Source organism: Protopterus annectens, chromosome 4.part1, assembly GCF_019279795.1.
Source record: "Protopterus annectens isolate FY-2018-M chromosome 4.part1, PAN1.0, whole genome shotgun sequence".
NCBI classification, from domain to species: Eukaryota; Metazoa; Chordata; order Ceratodontiformes; family Protopteridae; genus Protopterus; species Protopterus annectens.
The window spans coordinates 270,653,953-270,675,493 of record NC_056734.1 but is presented as its reverse complement, the minus strand read 5'-3'; the positions used below and the strand labels follow the sequence as shown (position 1 = coordinate 270,675,493).

At 39.9% G+C, this 21,541-nt stretch overlaps 1 non-coding gene across 1 annotated transcript; it reads right to left on the bottom strand.

Annotated features, from left to right (window-relative positions):
* Positions 1-4,161: 4,161 nt before the first annotated feature.
* LOC122801461 lies at positions 4,162-4,289 on the bottom strand. The gene has a single exon (XR_006364737.1). It is a non-coding gene; the product is annotated as a U6atac minor spliceosomal RNA (small nuclear RNA).
* Between the last annotated feature and the right edge of the window lie 17,252 nt (positions 4,290-21,541).

Genomic DNA, 21,541 nt, shown 5'->3' with positions numbered 1-21,541 from the left:
TGTGTATGTGTGTGTGTGTGTGTGTGCGTGTGTGTGTGTATATATGTGTGTGTGTGTGTGTGTGTGTGTGTGTGTGTGTGTGTGTGTGTGTGTGTGCGTGTGTGTGTGTGTGTGTGTGTGTGTGTGTGTGTGTGTGTGTGTGTGTGTGTCTGTGTGTCTGTGTATGTATGTAAGCATTGGTTAGTGTGCATCCTATGATAGACTGTTGTCCTACCCTGGATTACTTCTTCTGCATTTTGTCCTCTTAGTCCCTGGATATACAAAGGCTCCATGCAACTCTGAATTGGACTAAGCAAGTAAAAAGTTAAAAGTTCCTAAATCCACCTCCACTTTGCTCATTGTACTTTTAAGTCTCAGATGACCATTAAAGTATTTAAAACAGTAGCATGTTCACCTGCAGAGCATCACACCATCAACCAACCCCCCCAAAAATGTCATATAATTTCACTGAAAAACAGAAAAAAATTATCAGTTGACCCTTTAATCATTCACCATAAGGCTTATTCATACTTCTAAACTTCTTAGTGTAAAAAATCTGGACAGAGCCTGACAAAATGGGGGAACAAAGGACCAAAATCGGGGCAGATTTTAAATATCGCTCTTATAAACTTAGAAAGTTGCTGGAGTTACAGGTTTTGTGTTAACATTGATTTTTTTGAAAGATTTGAAGTCTGAAACACAAATGTATGACATTATTTGGTGACTTCAGTACTCAGATCATTCCAGTGATTTGCCAGAAAACCACAACTTTTATGAGGAACAGACCAAAAATCTGAAGCACAAATCTGGACATTCTGTGAAAATCTGGACAGTTGAGAGGTATGGGTCTAGTCACAAAAAAATGTAGCATCCTAAAGTAATTACATTAAAAAGATGTAGAAGGCAGTGCAGCGGTACAGAATGATAAAGCCCTGACTAAGTTCTAGGTGACCAACTATTTGATTAGTGGCTCAGGCATCTGAGGAGTTGGCAGGGCAGAATGATCCTTTGGACTGGAGGGAAGGGTTAGACGTCTAGGGAATACCATGTAGCATGACTTCCCCTAGTTGTGACCAGGGAAACTAAAGCAAATTGCTATTGAAGATCGGTGGCAAAGCTTGCTGATATCAGCCCTTTATGGAAGTGCCCATACCAGGCCATTTATTTCTCATAGCTGTCAGAATTCTAGAGCACAGAAAAATAGAAGGGAAATTTCAAGATAATGTCCATCATTCAGAAGGTTTAGGGGATTTATTATATTCCTACCAACTGGCCAAGAAGCTGGGTTCAATATTGACTATATTTGAACCTACTATGAGAGTGCTCTTCTGCATACCTACAATTTCCAGCTAGATGGCATGCACACTTCTTGGTGGATTAGTACTCCCAAGAGTCTCTAGATGCAAGAGTATAACCCTAGATGTTTTCTCCTGGGGTGCTTTCAGGTGGGACCTTGCCAACACCCTCCACACACCTACAATTTCCAGATAGATGGTATGCACTCTTTTTGGTGGATTTGCACTCCCCAGGCTCCCTAGGTGCAAGAGATCCAACCCTATATCTTTCCTCGGGTGGTGCTTCTCTGGTGCAACTCTAATACCCTCTGCCATGGATAGGGAAACCATCATCAGACACTTACTTCTGGATTTCTTGAGCCAGCACCTCTAATTATCTGTTTTTTAATTGAACTGGGGCATTGAAGTCAAGCTAGGACCAAAACATCAATGCCATTGAAAAGGCCAAAAGTAATAACTTATCATAAACCCCACAAGAATGCACAGCTTGATATACAAGATCAGGAAATACCTATGTTTTAAACAAGGTCAGGAATGCTGTTGAAAATTATAGCTCCACTGCTAATGATAAATACACTTAACCCCATATAATACAAATATCTATTTCCACAAAATTCAGAAGGAAAATACCCAGGAAGCATATGCTACATTAATGATTTGCTAGGATGCCCCAGAAATATAGATAAAAGAAGTAAGAGAAAAGACATAAGACATACATGCTATAACTCATATTAAGACAAATAAACCTTTTAGAAAGCATGCACAACAGCAAGCATACAAATTATATAAACATCCAGTAAATTAATAAGTCTGTTAACATTTTACATACAATTTTTTTCAGTAGAATATTTGTCCATAAAGCAGTGTTATTATTGTGGCAGAATTAATCACTTTGCTAAGTTTTGGAGGTGGACACCTAAAAACAAATAATATTTAACAAAAAATAACTACATATAATTCACATTCAGAAGCAACAAATTTAATAAATAAATCCAGCCTCACCTAAACAATTACTACAAGAACAATTCAGGAATTACAATACTTTAGATGATTATTTTTATATTGCCACAAGTAGAACAAAAATACAGTGCCTATGTGTCCCAAATATGGCATATGTTTTACCTGTATAATGAAATTATAGTGGGTCACCTAGTAAGTAAGTGTAGATATCTGCAGCCTTGGATGGTATGTACCTATGTCTCAGCCCCTGTGGTACCTAGTGTGTTTTGGGTGATGCATAACACCACCCCCAGTCCTGGTTAATAACATCCATAAAGAAACTATACAGTATTGATAACATTCAATGCAACACCCACACACAGGCTAGAAATATCATACTGCAAGTATTAAGCTTGCTGAAAGCCAGGTTCTACTGCTTATACACATGTGGATGACACTGCAGTACATCCTCGCTATAGCCTGCAAGATACTTGTAACATGTAGCATGCTGTATGTAACACAATTATCAAGACGCATGTAGCTCAGTTCTGAGGCACAGGAACCTCTGGGTCCACAGTGTCAGGTCCTGTCACAGCCACCATTCCTATATCATCCAGCAGTGATGACCAGCAGTCACAACACCCTGCCAGGCAGTGTTGTGTACAGTATATGGCAGCATAGGCTAAGCTGCAACTTATCTTCTACTCCTTTGGACCCTGAAAGTACATAGTGACGATGCAAGCAGTAGTGTTAAAGGCTATACAAGGCAGTGCATGAGTGAGTCACACTGTGCATCAAACTTCTTCACTTCTGCACTTACATCTCACAGGAGGGAGAGTGCTGTGAGTCACAGCCATCATCATTTGCACAGATGGCTAGGCATACATTGAGAGGTTCCTGTAAACACATCTTGGGGTGTGTCATCCCTATGGGGGGGCATCTGAATTTTAGATAATTTCCTCTGTTGACATGGTGTATTAGTCAGTACACAAATGCACTGTGGAATCACTGCAGTGGCTGGATTTGATGGGAATAATGGTCTCCTGGCACTGATGTCATGCTACTGGAGAGTGAAACCTGTGCAGGGTCTGCCATTGAGGTGTTCCACTCCTGAACGTTTATTTTATGTATTTATTTATTTAACATTTGTTTACCAGAAAAATCCAACTTGGAAGGAAGCCAATTTTCAGCGGAGGCCCAGGGAGAAACATGCAAGACGCATGTCTTTGTAACGTGGGAGGAAACTGGAGTACCTGAAGAAAACCCACACAAATGCAGAGAGGACATGCAGACTCTGCACAGGAGGCACTCCAGCAGAGAATTGAACCAGAGAATTCTTGCTGTGAGGTGACAACGGTGCCGCTGCACCACTGCTCCGTGAATATTCTATCACCTTAGCTATGATGTAGGATGATGGACTATAATGTACAGTACTATTGTATTGTATTGTATGACAGTACTGTTTCATGTCTAGACTTTGCTCCCTGTGTTTGCCTTCTTAGGCAGCCACCTTGAGTATGTGCATATCCCTCACCAGAGATGATACTTCCAGGTAGGACAGTGAGCTTGGCACTTGCTATCATCCATATAGAGATGGGTATGGCAGGATGTGCCACCATACTTCATGAGACCTCTCATGGCATCATTCCTGAACTCCATTGCCTTCTTCAGGTATAGGAAGTGCTGTGTGACATATTTATTTATTTAACATTTGTTTACCAGGAAAGTCCAACTTGGAACAAAGCTAATTTTCAGTGGAGGCCCGGGTAGAAATGCTCCAGATGCATGTCTTTGTAATGTGAGAGGAAACCAGAGCACCTGGAGGAAACCCACACAAACACAGGGAGGACATGCAGACTCCTCACAGAAGGCACCCCAGCTGAGAATTGACACGAGGACCTCTTGCTCTGAGGCAACTACGCAACCTCTGCACCACTGTGCTGTCCTAACAAAGTGGTGGTTAGAAGCCACGAAGTAAGTGGCAATGCCTTAACCATATATGTGTTGTAAAGGCCACAAGAACCTCTTCCATCCTTATCAAGGATAGTGCTAACCTTCTCTCCTTTCATACAACATTTATGTAGGCCAGGAAGCACACCAGTCATCTGCATGCCAGTGTGGGTAGCTGTAGACTGTCTTAAATTATAGACCTGTACATATGTTTATTGATCCCATGTGCTGCCTGCATATCAAGGGGTGGCTGAAAAAACAGAAATGATTTCAAATCCTCTGTAGACTGATGTATGGTGCTAGAACCACATCATACACAATGTACTCTTCTGGAGCTGAACCCTAAGAGAAGCAGAGGTAATACTCAAAGGTATGCAGAGTCCCCTTCTTGACAGTGATGGCATTGGCCTCATGTTGTGTAGCCCCTACATCACACTTCCATTTTGGACAGTGGACATAGGGGTACCGAGTGTGGAGACAGAAGGTGCCAATGTGTCCTGGGACTGTGATTCAGTCTTGTGTCAGCATCATTTGCAGATGGTGTATAAGTGCTGAACTTAATCTGATGTCCTCCATAACTTCTACAGGTATCAACACAGCAGTTGTCTGACCTGTGAATACCCCCAAAAAGCCGTGTCTATATTAAAAGACCGAAGAGGCATTTAATTGAACACCTCTTCATCGACACATAAAGAGCGAATGAACTAAAGCACAAATGCTCAAAACAGCAATTTATTTCCCTGGTAAAGAAATCTCTAGCACAAACACACACACACACACACACACACACACACACACACACACACACACACACACACACACACACACACACACACACACACTTTCAAACTTAGCAACGTGGGGTTTTGTCACCCACACCCCCTTAACTAAATATATCAACTCCAAGATTGCACTACATTGGGGAAAGGGGCAAGCACATGGAGATGGCCAAGAGATTTCTTTCCCAGGGAAAGAAATCGCTGGTTTGAGCATTCGCGCTAAAGTGCATTCACTCTTTGTGTGCTGACGAAGAGGTGTTCGATTAAACGTCTCTTCGGTCTTTTAATATAGACCCAAAAGACATGTAAGAATGAATCTGACCACTCTTGCAGCATATGAGGTTGTGGTGTGCATGCAAATGGTGAGTGGAAGCATGCAGGTATAAAACATACCAATACCAGTTATGGTATCCCTCTATTCTTAAACACACAATATGCCTAGGGGGAGCATTTCAGTTGGTATCTGTGTTCTTGCTGTGGACTTTATGCATAGTGTTTCTGTATAGCAACTCTGGCAAGAAACCTAACCTGGATGTTGTTCTTGTGAGATAAATGGTATTTGGCCACTCCCAGAACTTCTGTCCACTCCTCCAGATATTATATCTGCCCCTCATCCTCTCATTGTGGAGGTACTAGCAATGACACATCATCCATGAGTCTTCTACTGAGAGGCTGATACTCCCTTCCAATAATTGACCTCTTTGGTATTAGGTCATATTAGTTTTTTGAGGCTTCCTCACTATATTATATTGATGACAGTATCTGACATCGCTGTATCATGCAATTCTTCTTAACCAGAGTTTTGACGCCATAAACCATTGTAATCCACAAGTAGTCCCGTAAAGTCTGGTGAGCACTCCTTTTTATGATAAGGTGCTGTCCCTGGGTCTTAAGGACCTGTAGCAGGATATTGTTCTCAATTTGGCTAAAGTTGTCTAACCTCTGCCTGTTGCCCCCTGTGGAGGGCATGAGTGTCTGTGTGAAAAGGATAGACTGGGGTTCTAGTCTTAGTGTGTGCCAGTCTTCCCCTGTTTGTACTGTTTCATGTTTGTGTGTTTGGCCCTTCTGTCTTTCCTCCTCCAATTTTCTTTTCACCTTTCCCATCACCCCTTCTCTCTCTGTATATAAAATGGGGGAGCTATCCCTAAATAAATATGCTTCCCTACCCGGTAACCTACAACTGCTTGTATGTTTTCCATCTGTTTGTCCCAATGCTTGTTTTATACTTTCTTTCTTACTTTCCTATCATCTTCTTTCTAACCCTTTAATAGCACCAGTATGGGCACCAGATAACATGCTTTTCACTTGCTGAATGTGTGGGCCTTGCTCAGCAAGCATGAATTCACTCTAGATTCTGTGGTCATAGTACTTGTTCTCAAGAAGTTGCACAAGGCAATATGAGCCCACTTTCATGCCCTGTTACATATCTCTTCTTCTTCTGCATCATTCCTTCCTGACTCACATGCTTTTCCTGAATCATAGCTGACAACCTATCAAATTCACGTGACCATACTTGTTTATTCATGTCTAATTTACACAACAGTGTAATATCATTATTTGACACAAGGCATACACTCTCTCACAACACATCTCTATGAATTTTGGTAGCCATCTCATAACGGTGCCTCTGTTTAAGGAAACATACTTCTTTGATAGAATACTAACCAGTATGATCTAAATAGTAAAAAACAGTTGCAGATGAATTCAGTTTGCTGAAATGTCTGCAGCTAAATACAGTGTCGTCGGCCAAAGACTGGTGAGAAGTATTTTTTTAACTTTTGCATTTTGCTCATTTACTTGACAGATGTAATTTATTTTCATTAATTAATGATAGCTCCCCAGGTCTAAGCTTGTAAGGGGTAGTGTGGGTCTCCAGCTCGGTTACTAGTTCATTCAAGTCCTGCATAGTTCCACTCTCCCATTACATAATTTCTTAGTTTATTGTCATCTACCAGGCCTTCTATCAGGCTTTTTGTATTAAGATTGTGCCTCATTCTCCATGTTCCATTACAGACTGAGCCTAGTGTATTTTAGCATTTTTCTTTGTACTCCTTTTCTCAGTATCATTACAAGCTGATGCTGGCTCTTTTGCTTTACCTCCGTTTATAGATACCTTGGATGCCACTTCTCTTCTCCAGAACTTAATCAAGTTCTGGACTTTAGACTAGCATAAACTAATTTTACTACCTTGTTCTGTGATGCAGTCTTCCATTTTTCCATTTTTCTCAATACAGAGCTATAGATACTGTGTACTGCACACTGTTTAAGTCCTAAAGCAATATGCAATATATATATATATATATATATATATATATATATATATACATTTGTCTTGCCTAAATTGGATAACATAATGCCGGACTTGCAAGGTATAGCATTTGCTGTTTCTAGCCATTTATATTTGTGTGAGTGTATGTGTGTGTGCGTGTGTGTGTGTGTGTGTGTGTGTGTGTGTGTGTGTGTATGTATGTTGAAATGTGTGTTCTTATGCAACTAGGGAAAACAACTGCAGTCTGTGGCTTAAAATATTGAAGCTTTACTGGAAGTAGCCAACATTCCATAACTATACAAGGTCTGTTCTTAAAATAATGTAAAATTACTGGTTTGCCAACATTTTTGGTCAAATGTCATGAGAATAACTTGATGCGTGGTCCTGGAGTAAGTTATATTTAGCGGGAAGCTCATTATTTATATATTTTGGCTGTTTGTTTGCTAGTAGGGTAAGGAGACTATCCAAATTAAAATGTTTTCAGGCACAACCCAGGCACTTGGCATTATATTAAGTCCAATTATACAGTGCAGCAGTACAATACAGTAGTCTTAGCATACTGATGACTCAGTACATACAAAGCAAAACAGACAACTAATATAGGCTAGAGACTATTCTGAAATGTGAATATACTCAGTGCTTATATTAACTGGATCAATGGTGACATGATGTCAGTTGTGAAAAGTATGTGTGGTATACCTCCATGTGTAACATTCACTTTGCTCAGGTTGATGATTAATACAGATTGGTTAAGTACTTTTCTGGATAAAGTCTAACAGTCCCTACTTTGTTGTTAGAGGCATACTGAACCATTTCCAACTTCATATGTTATGTACACACATGTTCTCATTTCTTAGGTGACAAGCCTTTTTAAACTACCCTCACTATTTTTATGAGTCACCTTCTAGCGACATCCTGTTTTTACTCGTTACTTATCTGCATTTGCCTGATAATGTAACCACAGCCACACGATAACAAAACTACATTCAGATATAGGTGGCATGCTTGTTTCATTGTGATGATGCTACTTAGTCACTATAAGTTTCTGCTCATGACATGACTGTAAATGGCTAACCTTTTCTCTTTCTCTTTTTCAAAGATCCTGCTAAGGGAACTTTACTGTACTTCACTAGGAAATAAATCCTCCTCGGCGGGCAAAAACTGTCACGTGTGGTTCAGGATCCATAAAGCACGCATATAGAAATGCTTATGCTTTTAGAAAGGCATATAAACAGTAGGTCATCATGGGAAGCTTCTGCCTGCAGTGCCAATCGACAAGGCAGGGTGAGAGGAAAATACTTAGAAACTTTAGCTCATTTCTTTCTTTTTGTATTGCAGTTGAGAACAGATAATTTTGAAAATACTTTACTGAACAACAATAACACTCATCTCTTTTGTTGTATGTAAGTCAGTATTGAAATTTGTATCTTAATCATATCCTCTTGATTTATCAATGGAGCTGCCATCTTTGGAGGAAGGATAAGTGAAACTCTCAAAATTTTTAAAATACTTGATAAAGTGGATTGAGTTGCAAAAAAGCTTGTGTGTTTCCATTAATCTGTAATAGAATCAGCTGTGGATTTGGACATTTTTTTTTCTTTTCCCCTTTTTTAACCTCTCAGGATGATTCTTCTGTTTTGGTAATTCCATCCAATTGTAGTTACACTTTTGGACAGATACAGTTATACGAAGAACTCAAAATTTGCTGCAGCTACATGGTTGAACTTGGGGTCACATTAGATTCAAGTGCTCACCTACAAAACAAGGCTTGAATATTACAAACAGATAGAAGTAGCTAATTGCACCATCTTTCTCATAAAGTAATGCTATCAAAATTAAGTAAACTGTGCCACATGGGTGACCTTTTAAAGTCTGAAGACAGCACAAAATTAAATGTGAAAAGGGAGGCTACATACTGATTCTGAGACTGTGATCGAGTATTCCCATACTCGGAGGTGCAGTGATCTCAGAATTAGTATATAAATGTAGGAGCGGTGCTGGGCCTGCAGATTCCCATTTTGGAGAGTGCAGTGGACAAACCCCTCCTGCAAAATGCATGAGACATCAAATAGCGAGGTTTAGAATTTGCTGTTTTTGTATGAATTGCTGTTTTACATTTTGAAGCAGGATTAGCAGTAACAGGTCTTGCCCTTCCAATAAAAATCTATACTAAACATAAAGTGCCATGATAAAAAAACACAGTGAGTGTTCTTGACTGTCTATAGAGTATTGATTTCATGGATACATGACTTACTGACCTCCACAGCTCATGTGTATGTCCTGTACTCAAAAGTAAAACAACATGGGCACCAGTATACCTAGTTACTAATCCTGGCTTAGGACTGGGAGTCTAGAAACCACAGTTTCAGTTTTAGACTTATTTTCTACAACACTTGTAAAGATTGCCAGACTAAGACTATGAGCGATGTCAAAGAGAATTCTTATTTATATTTGTTGACCAGGACAGTCCAGCTCAGCTGTATAGTCCTCTTTTGTTGGATTCCTTGAAAAACAGCTCTGCTTTAATTTACATTGCACAAGGTACACAGCTGTAATACAATACAATACACAAGGTAATAAAATTAAGTTATTAATACCACAAGAGTATGTGTAATGATTTTTAAAGGCAATGACATTACATTTTAACATACTTTCTGTAAGATGCTAGAATGGAAATTAGATGATAGCATTATAGACAAAATCATCTAAAGACTGTGATGGGTTTGTAGTTTTTTTTTTGTGAATGACTTTTTTTTGGTATATAGTATCAGAAAATTGAAATTATAGGAAAACTATTAGTAGTAATTTGTGGCTATACAAAAACAACCCAATCAGGTGTTGTGACAATGTTGAGTTCGTAGTATATATTGTTTTAACTGAGTTATAAATTTTGAGAAATTATTTTTGCCTTAATGTCACTGGGTATATAGCATTCCATTTGGTAGCTATAGTGACACAGCCGAGTGCCATTGTATCTGTTATTTGACTTGGTAGTGAGTACTTGGATTTGATTTAGTGATTGTAAGGCTTTACAGGGCTGTACTCCTGTACAAGATTTGTTATAGCAGGGATTTGTTTGGCCTGTGCAATATAACATAGCTACATCTGTGATGAGAAAGAAGTTATTATATTTTGGAGTTCTCCCCATATGATGTCTTGTAGAGTCTGATAATGGTGAAGCCTATGTGCTGCATTAATTGCAAATCAAGTGACATTACTATAGCAGCATTTTAACTTGCTTGTCTTTGCTTTCCAGAAACTTGTTAGAATGAAAGAGGCATACAGTAGGGATGGTAGAAGAAATGCCTTTGCAATGTAGTTGGCCTAAATTCCCTCTTATTTTGCTGCACAATATCAAAGTTTCTATTTTTCTGTGAATAAATTAAATTCCAAAAGCCACTTACACACATGGCATGCAACTTTGAATCCTTTTGATGGTAAACCAAAATTATATAATATTTGCATTTTACTGTTTAAATGCTGCTTGATATATGCTTTATACCGTATGATAAAGATCTGTGCCTTTCCAGTACCAGTGCTGTTCAGTATAAGACTCATTGCCATAATCTTGCTGAATTATAAAAAGAAAGCCCACCAAAGGAGATATTATTGACACTAATTCCCAGGTCATTTTCAATTTTCTGTATATTAATAAAGATGATAAAGAATTACATTCCTTCATGCCTACATTACAGCTTTCTTAACCCACAGAGAGAACAGAATGGCGTTTACTTTATCTTTGGCTAACTTATTTCCTTTCATGTGAGTTGTAAAGTATTACTTTGGCTTGACTATCCCAGGTATTCTTTACCGTGTGTGTACAAGTTGTGCTAAAACCTGCGTGATCGTCCATCTGTGTGTGACAAGCAGCATTACTCATTGCATTTGCAAGATACTAAGCAACCCTACATGTTGAGCAATACCTGCTTGTGGCCAAAACACAAACTAGTGGCCATGGTGAGGTGGAGCAGTGCTTGTGTACGCAATGTAAACACAAAATAGTAGACAAGGTTAAGCTCAGTAAGAGAGTACATGCAAACAATTCAATTATAGATAGGGCATCTTGGAATACATAAATGAAAGGTATGGAGAACCTAACAAGAAACTGGTTATCCAGAAGCAAATTCATGTAACCCCCCCTTATCAGAATTAGGGGAAAGTCCACAAATAATCAGAGCTATTCAAAGACACTTTTATATGACTGTAAAACTGAAATATTGACAGAAGGAGATGAATGTGAATTTATCACACAAATTTTCAACATGAAAAGAAGGCTACACCTGTAATTATTGTCATTTACTGCTATTATCTGCTTGAGCTGGTGGTAGCGCAGATGGGTGTAAAAGATAACATGTCACTTATCAAAAAGGGTAATGGAAGTTCCCAAAAGTCCTGGCCAAATTTCTCCTAGCTGTATATATACCATTTTGAGTGTCCCTAGTGGGACTAACCTTGTCAACAAAGGCTAAATAAATAAATACATACATACGTTCATACATAAATGAATAAATAAAACATTAAGTATAATTTGTCATCTTCTGTACAAGGTCACCACATTTTACAGAGGCTTAAGAGGATCAGAGCTACAGTGTAAGAAATTCAGGGATGTTCATTAATAATAGGGACATATGAGAGGTAAGATAACAGTTTACAAGGAAAGCTGATACAGTAAGGGACATTGCATATATTGCAGGTAGTGCACAGTTAGGGAATTTCACCAGTATTGTCATGTAGCACTGTAAAATTAGACAAAGGCAGTAAACACAAAATGAATTGACGTTTGAACAGACATGAGGTTAAACAAATGAAATATTTTCCTTGCATCATTCTTAGGTAATTACTGAGCTAATGACCTCAAAGGGTATTTTTAAGCCTGGCCATGCTTTCCAAGAGGAGAATCAAACCCTATACCTTGAGTCTGTAAAGTAAACACCTTAACTACTATGACAACCGTTCCCTAAGTATGTATAAATTCGATGTATTAAAGAAACAATGAAGGACCTGTCATAGAAACAGAACTGTCACTTTGATCAGCATTATTAACAGAAGACTATGCTGTAATGCATTGCAAACTACAACAGATGTGCTATGTACATAGTTCGGAGAGGAGGGACATGGTCATGTGACATATATTAAGATGGAAGTTTTTCCAGACAAAAGTCATGTGAAAGCAGCTCATTTACATCTGGGTTGTGTGTATAGGAATGTCAGTATATGCCTACAGACACAATATAGGTATTTGTGATGGGAAGACTATACATGGATGTTTAGGCCATAGAAGAAGTAAGCCAAAAAGTTTACCTGCTTGCAATATTGTGTAATGACATCTACAACATGGGAATCGTTTTGCTAATTATTTCAATGTGAAGGGAGTATAAAGCAGCTTTGATACTATAACCATCATATTACATGTTTAAATCTTGCAGCAGCTACCACACATACACATTTACATGTTGCTAAACTTTTCAGCAAATACACCTTTCAGAACCCACCATTATATAGCACTAAAAAGCCTAAATTGGTTAGAACTACCCCATCAACAAAAATATACACAGCTTCTTGCCACCTATAAAATTATCCAGTATCCATCTGCTTGTCCAGCACTATATAATATCCTAAACAACTATGTTCCTAGTTGGTCATTATGGATCACTGATCAAAAACTCCTGTTTGTCCACAAACCTATCAAAACTGCTGGGCATTTTCTATATTAGTACCACGCTGTTAAGGCCTGGAACTCCTTACCTGTACTCATCAAGTCAGTAGCCTCCTTTCCATTCTTCAAAGCAATTCTGAATGACTTTCTAGCCAAAAGCTATCTTTTTTCTTTCTCAACACCAGGATAAACTATATCCCGAAATATGAACAAGTGCGCATTCGTACCTTACACCTCCTTGCTGTCCCTTCTTCACTCACTTCCTTACTTCTGTCAATTTCTTCCCCTGGCTTTCTCTCTAAAGATACCATAAACCTGCTTTTCTTTCACTTCATATTGCAATTTCTGTTTTTATTATACTAACTTACTTTTAATTTCTCCATAAACTAGCTAAAATTTCTCAATATTAAATCATTGTCATATAACTTGTAACTATTCTTAATCAATATTTTCATATTATGTCTGATTCAGAATGATTATTGAAAGTATACATTTTTTTGTATTACTTTTGAAGATTGTAAAATTACTGTTCTTAAAATGTTTTGTAATATATTGGAGCTTTTCTCCTAAGGCCTCCACTGAAATGGGCTCCTATCCAACTGGATTTTCCCTGTAATCAAATGTCAATAAATAAATAAAGTCTAACAAAGTCCACCTCTGAATGCTGTACAGCATCAGGTTGTAAATCACTATTTGCTCTGAAGTGAGCCTTGTTGAACACATTTGTAATACCTGCATGACAGTACACAACAATAACTTCCAAACAGGTGCAGCATTAGCAACAAGTAGTAAGAGATGTGTTGAAAATCTGTTATAATGTTGGCATCCTCCTTGCATAGGTCACTTCCTCCACTACATGAATTGTTAGAGTCAAGCTGCCAGAGGCAAATTTTAACTTACTTTTTGACAAATAACAACCAATAATAACTATTTCATAACACGTATTACTTAATATGCTTTGTGCTAAATGGTGGGCAAATAATCCATCATTATACTGGGCATGCTCACAAGGAAGTACAGTAATGAGTGCATTAACATCACCTACCCACCACAAAACCCCAAGAAAGTATCATAGCACAGGTCCACTCACACTTTGTGATACTTTGCAGCGTGGCACATGTCAAGAACTGATGAGTAAACAATTACTGCCTTTAAAGCCTTATATTGTGAACAAAATAATAAAAGGTATAAACAAATGTTTCCATTAAATCACAGAATACCTAGCAGTATTTTTAGGGAACTAAATAATGCCTGGAAGCATTGTCTGACATACCAAACAGTTACACCTTGCCAGATTTAACGCATGCCTAAGGTCAGACCTCAGAGGGATGAGTATCAACCAACTGCTGCAGAAAGAAGCTGTGTAATGATGAAAACATTTGAAGGAATTACATCAGCATAATTTTGGAATGGTTTTGGCTCCCTTGACATAGAGTCTGAGCCCTAAAAATTGTGGCTCAGATTACTGAGCCATATCACCATTCTTTGGGCTAAGCCACAACTGCTTATCACAATTGTCTAACAGACATACCTTATCAGATTTAAACCCCTGCCTATCATGCTCCAAATTTTACAGTGTTGTGTATTAACTGCTTCTGATAAAGGAGATTGTAATGTACATGTATCATAGAGGACATATATCAAGGTGTGAACTTAGAAAGTTTTTTGATGATCATGTAGTCACTAAAAATTCTCCTGAGGGTTCAAAAGGATTTAGCCATATTATTGTTCACAGAAATGAATTACTGATATCACTGTTTGTTGGAGAGGCCACTCTTGTCCATCAAGATTTTTTGCACATACACATTCCCAGATGTGAACCAATTCCTATCTAGCTACACACACTGTAGAGGTCAGTATTAACTGCATATGCCACAACAGAACTCTTACCATGAAATCAGAAAATTGTTGAAAGGTCTATGTTAGACCTAACAGGGATAAGAAGATTTTGCTCTAGTGTTGGATGTGTCACTGTTTTGTGTCACTACACTCACATTAGCTTGTCCTTTGCTGGATGTGAACAGCTGTCTGTGTAAATCCAAAATCTAGACTGTGTATTAACTGCATGTGTCACATGTGAAGTCTTAACACAAGTATGAGAAAGAGCATATCTAGAGCCATGATATCATCATTGTTGTACAAAGTAGTTGTTTGGGCAAAGAGGGATTGAAACTAATGGAAGATCCATTTCTCACTGTAAATCTACACATTGGAACTGTGATGGATGCCACATGATCATAGGATCATAGGAGGTTACTAGGCTAATGGCCCTGAAGCCCTTGCAAGCCTAACCAAGAGTTTATCCCCAAAAAGAAATCACACTCAGCACTTGTTGCCCCTGTCAGTGAGGGACACAGGTAGAATCCCTGGAACAAATTTGTGGTTTCCCATCCACTCATCAAGGTTGAGCTTGAAGAGGGTCAGTGAGGTACTCTGTTTGACATGTATGGGAAGTCTGTTTCAGAGATAGAGCAACCTCTGGGAGACAATTTTGTCTCTTCAACAGGTTTTGTTGATGTCACGTATTAGATTTAGGCCTTTCAAGTGAGTAATGTGTGAGGAGTTAGACTTACGGATATGGAGCATCTGTAGTAGGGCAGGGTCCAATATTTCCTTGTAGGCAAGATACAGATCACTTCTGAGCAATTTTTATAATACCAAGTAAGTGATAGTGATCTGAGCCTGTCTGCATAGGAAAGGTGCTGGAGGCCATGCATTCTCATTGTGAGGTATTTCTGTAGTCTTTCCAGTTGGTGCAGGTGTTTGGAGAGGTACATACCAAATGGGGCATTATACTCAAGTATTCGCCTAATGAGGGAGGACTACAGAGAGGTAGTAACCTCCTTTTTTCTGGACGCAATCCCTTTACTTATGAGATGAACCAAATAAAAGTCTTTTCTGACCACTGCTGGTACATGATGGCCGAATGTGAGATTGTTGTCAACCTGAGTACCCAGGTCTCTCACCACAGGTTGTGTGCTTAGGGGGTTGCCGTTGATGTTACAATCAGTAGGGGTTATGTTTTTGCTGAATGGTATGATAATACATTTTTTTTTTGTGTTTAACTTAAGACAATGACTTTGCCACCAATCAGATATTGCTGTGAGACCTTCTTGCAGTATGTTAATATTATTTAAGGAGTCAATGACAGCACTCAGCTTACAGTCATCCACAAACTTGGTCAGCCACAGGCCTTTTGCCTTTGCCTGGACCTTTGAGAAGTAGATGCCAAACAGCAGGGGTCCCAGGACAGATCCCTGAAGAACACCACTAGTGACAGGTCTGCTGTCGGAAGTGGAGGCACCTATCTGATGTTGTGGATCCTATCAGTGAGCCAGTTGGCCACCCATTTGATGAGACAGGGATTTACGCCAAGTTGTGTTAGCTTTTGATGATGCCAGAGTGGGAGATTGTATCAAAGCCCTTGGCCAAGTCAAGGTAAGCTCATTGTACTGACTTTCCGTCATCCACGGCCTTGGTGACAGTCTCAAAGAAGTCAACAAGGTTCAACAGACAAGATCTTCCCTTGACGAATCCAAACTGGGTGGGGTCCAGTGCCTGGAGATTGCCTATGTCCTTGTTTATGAGATCCATAATAATACTCTCCATGACTTTAAAGATTAGATTTGTCAAGCTAATAGGGCAATAGTTTCCAGGGTCAGTAGTGGCACCACCTTTGTGCAAGGGAATGACAATGGCAGTTCTCCACTCTACTGGAATGAAGCTTGTACATAGGCTGTGGTTGAATAGGGTGCTCAATGGCAAAACTAGTTCTTGCTGGAGATGATGCAGAATATAGCCTGGGATACTATCAGGTCCCATGGAAACTGTGTTCTTTGCTTTGGGTAGGGGCTTTAACATTTGATCTACGGAGATGTGAGGTGTGGGACAAGTATAAAGGATGTTGAATGGGCTTTAGGGGATAGATGGGGTGAAGTTTGCACTGAACCTATCTGCTAGTAGATTGGCTAGATCAACAGGATCAGTGCAAGTGGTACCATTAAGTGCTAATTTGGAACAAACCTGGGCTTTGCCATGGAGGTTCCTGCCGTAACTGAAGAAGGCTTTGTGGTTTCTCTTTGTTTCAGAGGCTAGTTTCTATTCATAATTGGCTTTGGAGGTTTTCACTAGTGTTCTAATTTGCTTGTTGTGGCTGAGGAGGGAGTGTTTCCAATTTGGAATTTGTTCCTTTTTACACTTGGACAACAGTTTCTTCCTTTTGTTTAAAGCCTGTTAATAGTGGGTGTCCACCAGACAGGTTTGTGTTTCCTTGAGGAGCAGGTTTTAGTTCTGTTGGGTATGGCTGAGTCCATGCAGTTGTACAGATGATTAAATACTGCATTGGCATACTGTTCAGCATAGCTGTCTGCATCCTCTTAGGGGGGTGGTTGTGTGAAGCTACTGGTACCCTCATTTAGGAGGTTGTAGTCAGCTTTGGATAATTTTTTTAGCCTGGTTATGGCTGGGGGCAATGGGCAGTTGGGCAGGATAGAAACTTCAAATGAGACAGACCAATGATCTGCTCTCACTAGGGAAGACCATACTATGGAAATGGTGCAACGGTCACCCATGTTGGTGAGAACCAAGTCCAGAATGTTATCTCCCCTTGTGGGAGATGAGATGAGCTGGTCTAGTGTGTTAGAATCGATGAAGTCAAGGAATTGTTGGGTGAGTGCATTAGTGCAGGAATAGTTCACCCAGTCTATGGTAGGGTAGTTGAAGTCACCAAAGATCAGGTTGTTAAGTGGTACCTTGATGAAGTCAAGTAGGTCCAGGTAGGAGGAGTGAGTGTCCTGAGTCATGGAAGAGGGTTTATAACTGGCTATAACTTGGGATGGGTGTCTTGCCAACTGTCAGTTGCACCTGGAGTAATTCCAGTGCGTTATGCTGGCAATCCAGTCTGGAGGTGTGTCTGTCCTTAATGAAAATAGAGACTTCTCCACCCTTAATCTTCCCAACCTCCTTTTGGGGTTGGAATGTGCGGAATGAGGTATAGCCTGGTAAGGCAGGGGTGCTCTCAGCAGCCCTGAACCAAGTTTCCATGACCACACAGACACTGCATCTTCTAATGCAGGAAAGTCTTCAGTGAGTGCATTTTCAGGTTAAGGCTCCTAGCATTAAGCAGCATGACCTTCAATTTGCTTTTTCACAGATCTTTTATATTGGAAGATTTGTCTTTGGGGCATAGTCTAAATAAGGCACAATGGGGGAGGCAAGAGCCTTGGCCAGGATCCAGAATCTGAGGGGTGACAGATGAAGGCCATCTCTGGCAAAGCACTGAGACCTGTCAACCATGTCATCCCAGGCAGACAGATACTGGATCCCCTTGGAAAGACATCAGAAACTAAACCAGTTGTTGAAGTCAATTTTTTTTTGTTGGTATTGTGGTGTCATTCTTGGTGAAGGTGGGACACTGTTTAAGGTTCGGGTCATACTTGCCTGGGACACATACTCTGAGAGATCAGTCATGTCTCTCTTCATATAGTCCATGGAGGTATTTCTCAAGTCATTCACACCAACATGGACAAGGACTGAGTCATACTTGTACCTGTTGTGGAGTGACTTAAATGTGTGCATGATGTGGTGGATTCTGGCACCTGACAGATAACTAACTGTGACCTTCTTGTTGAGCCTGGTGAGGGGGACATTGGTGTGTCTCACAACTGAGTCACCAATGACTAGTATGGTTTGTTTATTGTTATGCCTTATGGGCTGTGTTGGTTTATTGTTATGCCTTACTAGCTGTGTTTGTGAGACACTGGTGTGTTGTCTGCTGTATGTGATGTGTTTGGTGTTGTGTGTGGAATGTTTGTGAGTGTGTTTTGGAGGTCTCTGCTGTTTAGGTAAGTTTTTATTGAAGACCTCTGCATAGGCGGGTGTATGTTGTGCTTGGCTATGTGATGTGGATCTCCTCTTCGTCAGGAGTACTGTCTGTGGTGCAAGAGAACATGGATTTTAGGTTACTGATGTAGATGCATTTCTCACAAATAGAATAATTATGTGCTAGGAGAAGAGGGCTTTCATTCATCCCTAGCTCTATAGTCACACACACAGTCATACTACTCAGTCATGGCTGGTACTGAATACCTTCTATTGTAAGTACCCAAGCTAAAGGATTATATATTGACCACATGCACCACAGATGTGTTACTACAGCTGTGAGACAGAGAATTTTTGAAAGCACAACATCATCGTTATGGTGCAAAGCAATTGTTCTGGAGCTTTTCTCTCTGCTGCTGAAAATGGGCCACTACCTAGCTGGACTTTCTGGGTAATCATATCATGATTGTCATCATCATCAAGGACTTCATGCCCACTGTTGCCATCTATCTCTAGTCAGTGGCACTCTCCTGCCTTTTTTGACAATCATGCCTGACTCTTGCAGATCTATTCTCACACAATCCATTCACCTCTTTGCTGGGTGCCCTCGTTTCCTCTTGCCTTCTTCCTCACTGTCCCAAATTTTCTTCGCCAGATTGTCATCTGCTCTACTGCATGTGTTCCTGATCCACAATATTCTGTTTTCTTTTACCTTTTCTGCAATTGAAGCTATTTTGTCTTCTGCTCTTACATCCTCATTTTTCATCTATACCACAGTATACATCCTACCACCTGTCTCAGGCACTTCATCTCCATCAACTCTAGCTTCCTAAACTGCTCTGCCTTTACTACCCAAGTTTCTATACCATGCAATAGTAATGATTGCACCACTGTTTTGTACACCTTACTTTTCATCTTTTGTGCCATTCTTCTGTCATATACTATACCTGACACTATGTGCCAGTTGGCTGCAGCCCCTCTGACTCTAGCTTTGACCTCCTCATTCAGACTTCCGTTCTGCTTCACTACCCCTCCAGATACTTGAAACTGTTAACTTGTTTCACTGTCTCGTTTCTCAGTTTCATCTGAACTCCACCAGTTGCTGCCATTACAATGGTCTTATCTGTATTCAGTTTCACCACATGTGCCTTCAGTTTTGCATTTATTCCCCTATCCTTTGCTGAAGTTCTTGCTTAGAGTCTGCCAGTAATGCCACATTGCCTGCATACAGCAATTTTTGCTGATCTGTCCCCTCTAACCTGTTTGCTAACGGAGTCTATCACTAGTATGAACAGCAGTGGGCTCAGATCTGAACCCTGGTGCATGTCCACTCCCACTGGGAGTCCCACTGTGAGACCAAACACTGTTCATACTTGAGTCATTGGGTTCTTGTATATAGCTTGCACTAATTCTACCATTGTTTTGGGGTTTTCGAACCTCCACAGGATTGCCCAAATTAGCTTTCTTGAGACCTTGTCATATGATTTTTTTCAAGTCTAGGAATGTCCAGTTGGAGTCTTTCCTCATCTGTAGCTTTTCAACTACCTGGCTCACTGAAAACACTGGGTCAGTTGTGGTGTGTCCTGATCTGAATCTGAACTGCTCATCTCCCATCTTACTTTCTGCTATTCTGCATATTCATTTATCAATCACCCTCTCTGGAACTTTCATACAATGTGACAGGAGTTTGATACCTCTGTACTGCCCACAATTGTGAATGTCCCTTTTGTTCTTGAGCACTGGCACTAGTATGCATATTTTCAGTTGTCTAGGATACACCTTTCTTTCCACACTGCTAAGAGTAACTTCAGGAGCCATTTCTCTCCTATCTCACCCAGCATCTTTATCATATTGCCAGTGACCTCATCTGATCCTGCTGTGATTCCTGCCTTCATTTTCGTTGGTGCTGTTCTTACTTCTTCTATGGTAGGTTCCTTCTCTTCTCTTATTGTAGGCTGTGTCTACTTCTGTGGGGTTTCTTTCATTCAGAAACTGCTGGAAGTATTCCTTCCATCTGCCTTTGATGTTCTGTCGGCTGGTGAGCAGGTTGTTGCTGGCATCCTTTATGAAAAGTGTCTGACTATCTTATTCATCTTTCTGTCTTTGCCTTGCAACCTGATACAGTTTCTTTGTGCCATCTACTGACTTGACTTACTTTCTAGAACCTGGTAGAGTGGCTCTAATGCCTTGTTCTTTGCTATTGCAACTACTTTCTTAGCTCCTTTGTTAGGCGACCAGTATTCCTTCCTAACCTGGTCCATCTTTTCTATCTCCCACTTTTTCTGCACTCCTTCTTTCTTTTGATGCCTTCCTGGACTTCTGCATTCTATACCTCCAAAAAAGCAAAGCCAGCACCATGTAACCATGTTTGAATTTATTTTAATGTGGCAATACCATAAAATTCAGACCGGTTTCGGCAGCCTTGCCTTCTTCAGTGATAGAATGAAAAGCATAAGTCACCAATACTTATACCATGATTAATCATCATTAGTTCATCAGGCATCAACATTTAAAGCAACAACACCTTCATTTGTCAGAACTGTAATCGTACAAATATATTACATATGGTCATTTAGACCTGGGGAAAACAAACCCCTAAGTTTAATTATCCAACCCCTCTCCTTTTTATTTAATATTCTATGCCATCCCGATTTGTTTTTCCTGTCCCCCCAAACTTTGTCAATAACCATAAAATGAAATTTGGCATTATTATGTTTAAGTGTATGTTTGTACAAGGCATTTGAAATACGTTTGGTGCGAATGTCACTAAGGTGTTCCAATATACGAACATGCAAAGATCTCGATGTCTGCCCAACATAGAAAGCAGCACATGAGCATGTCACTAAATATACCA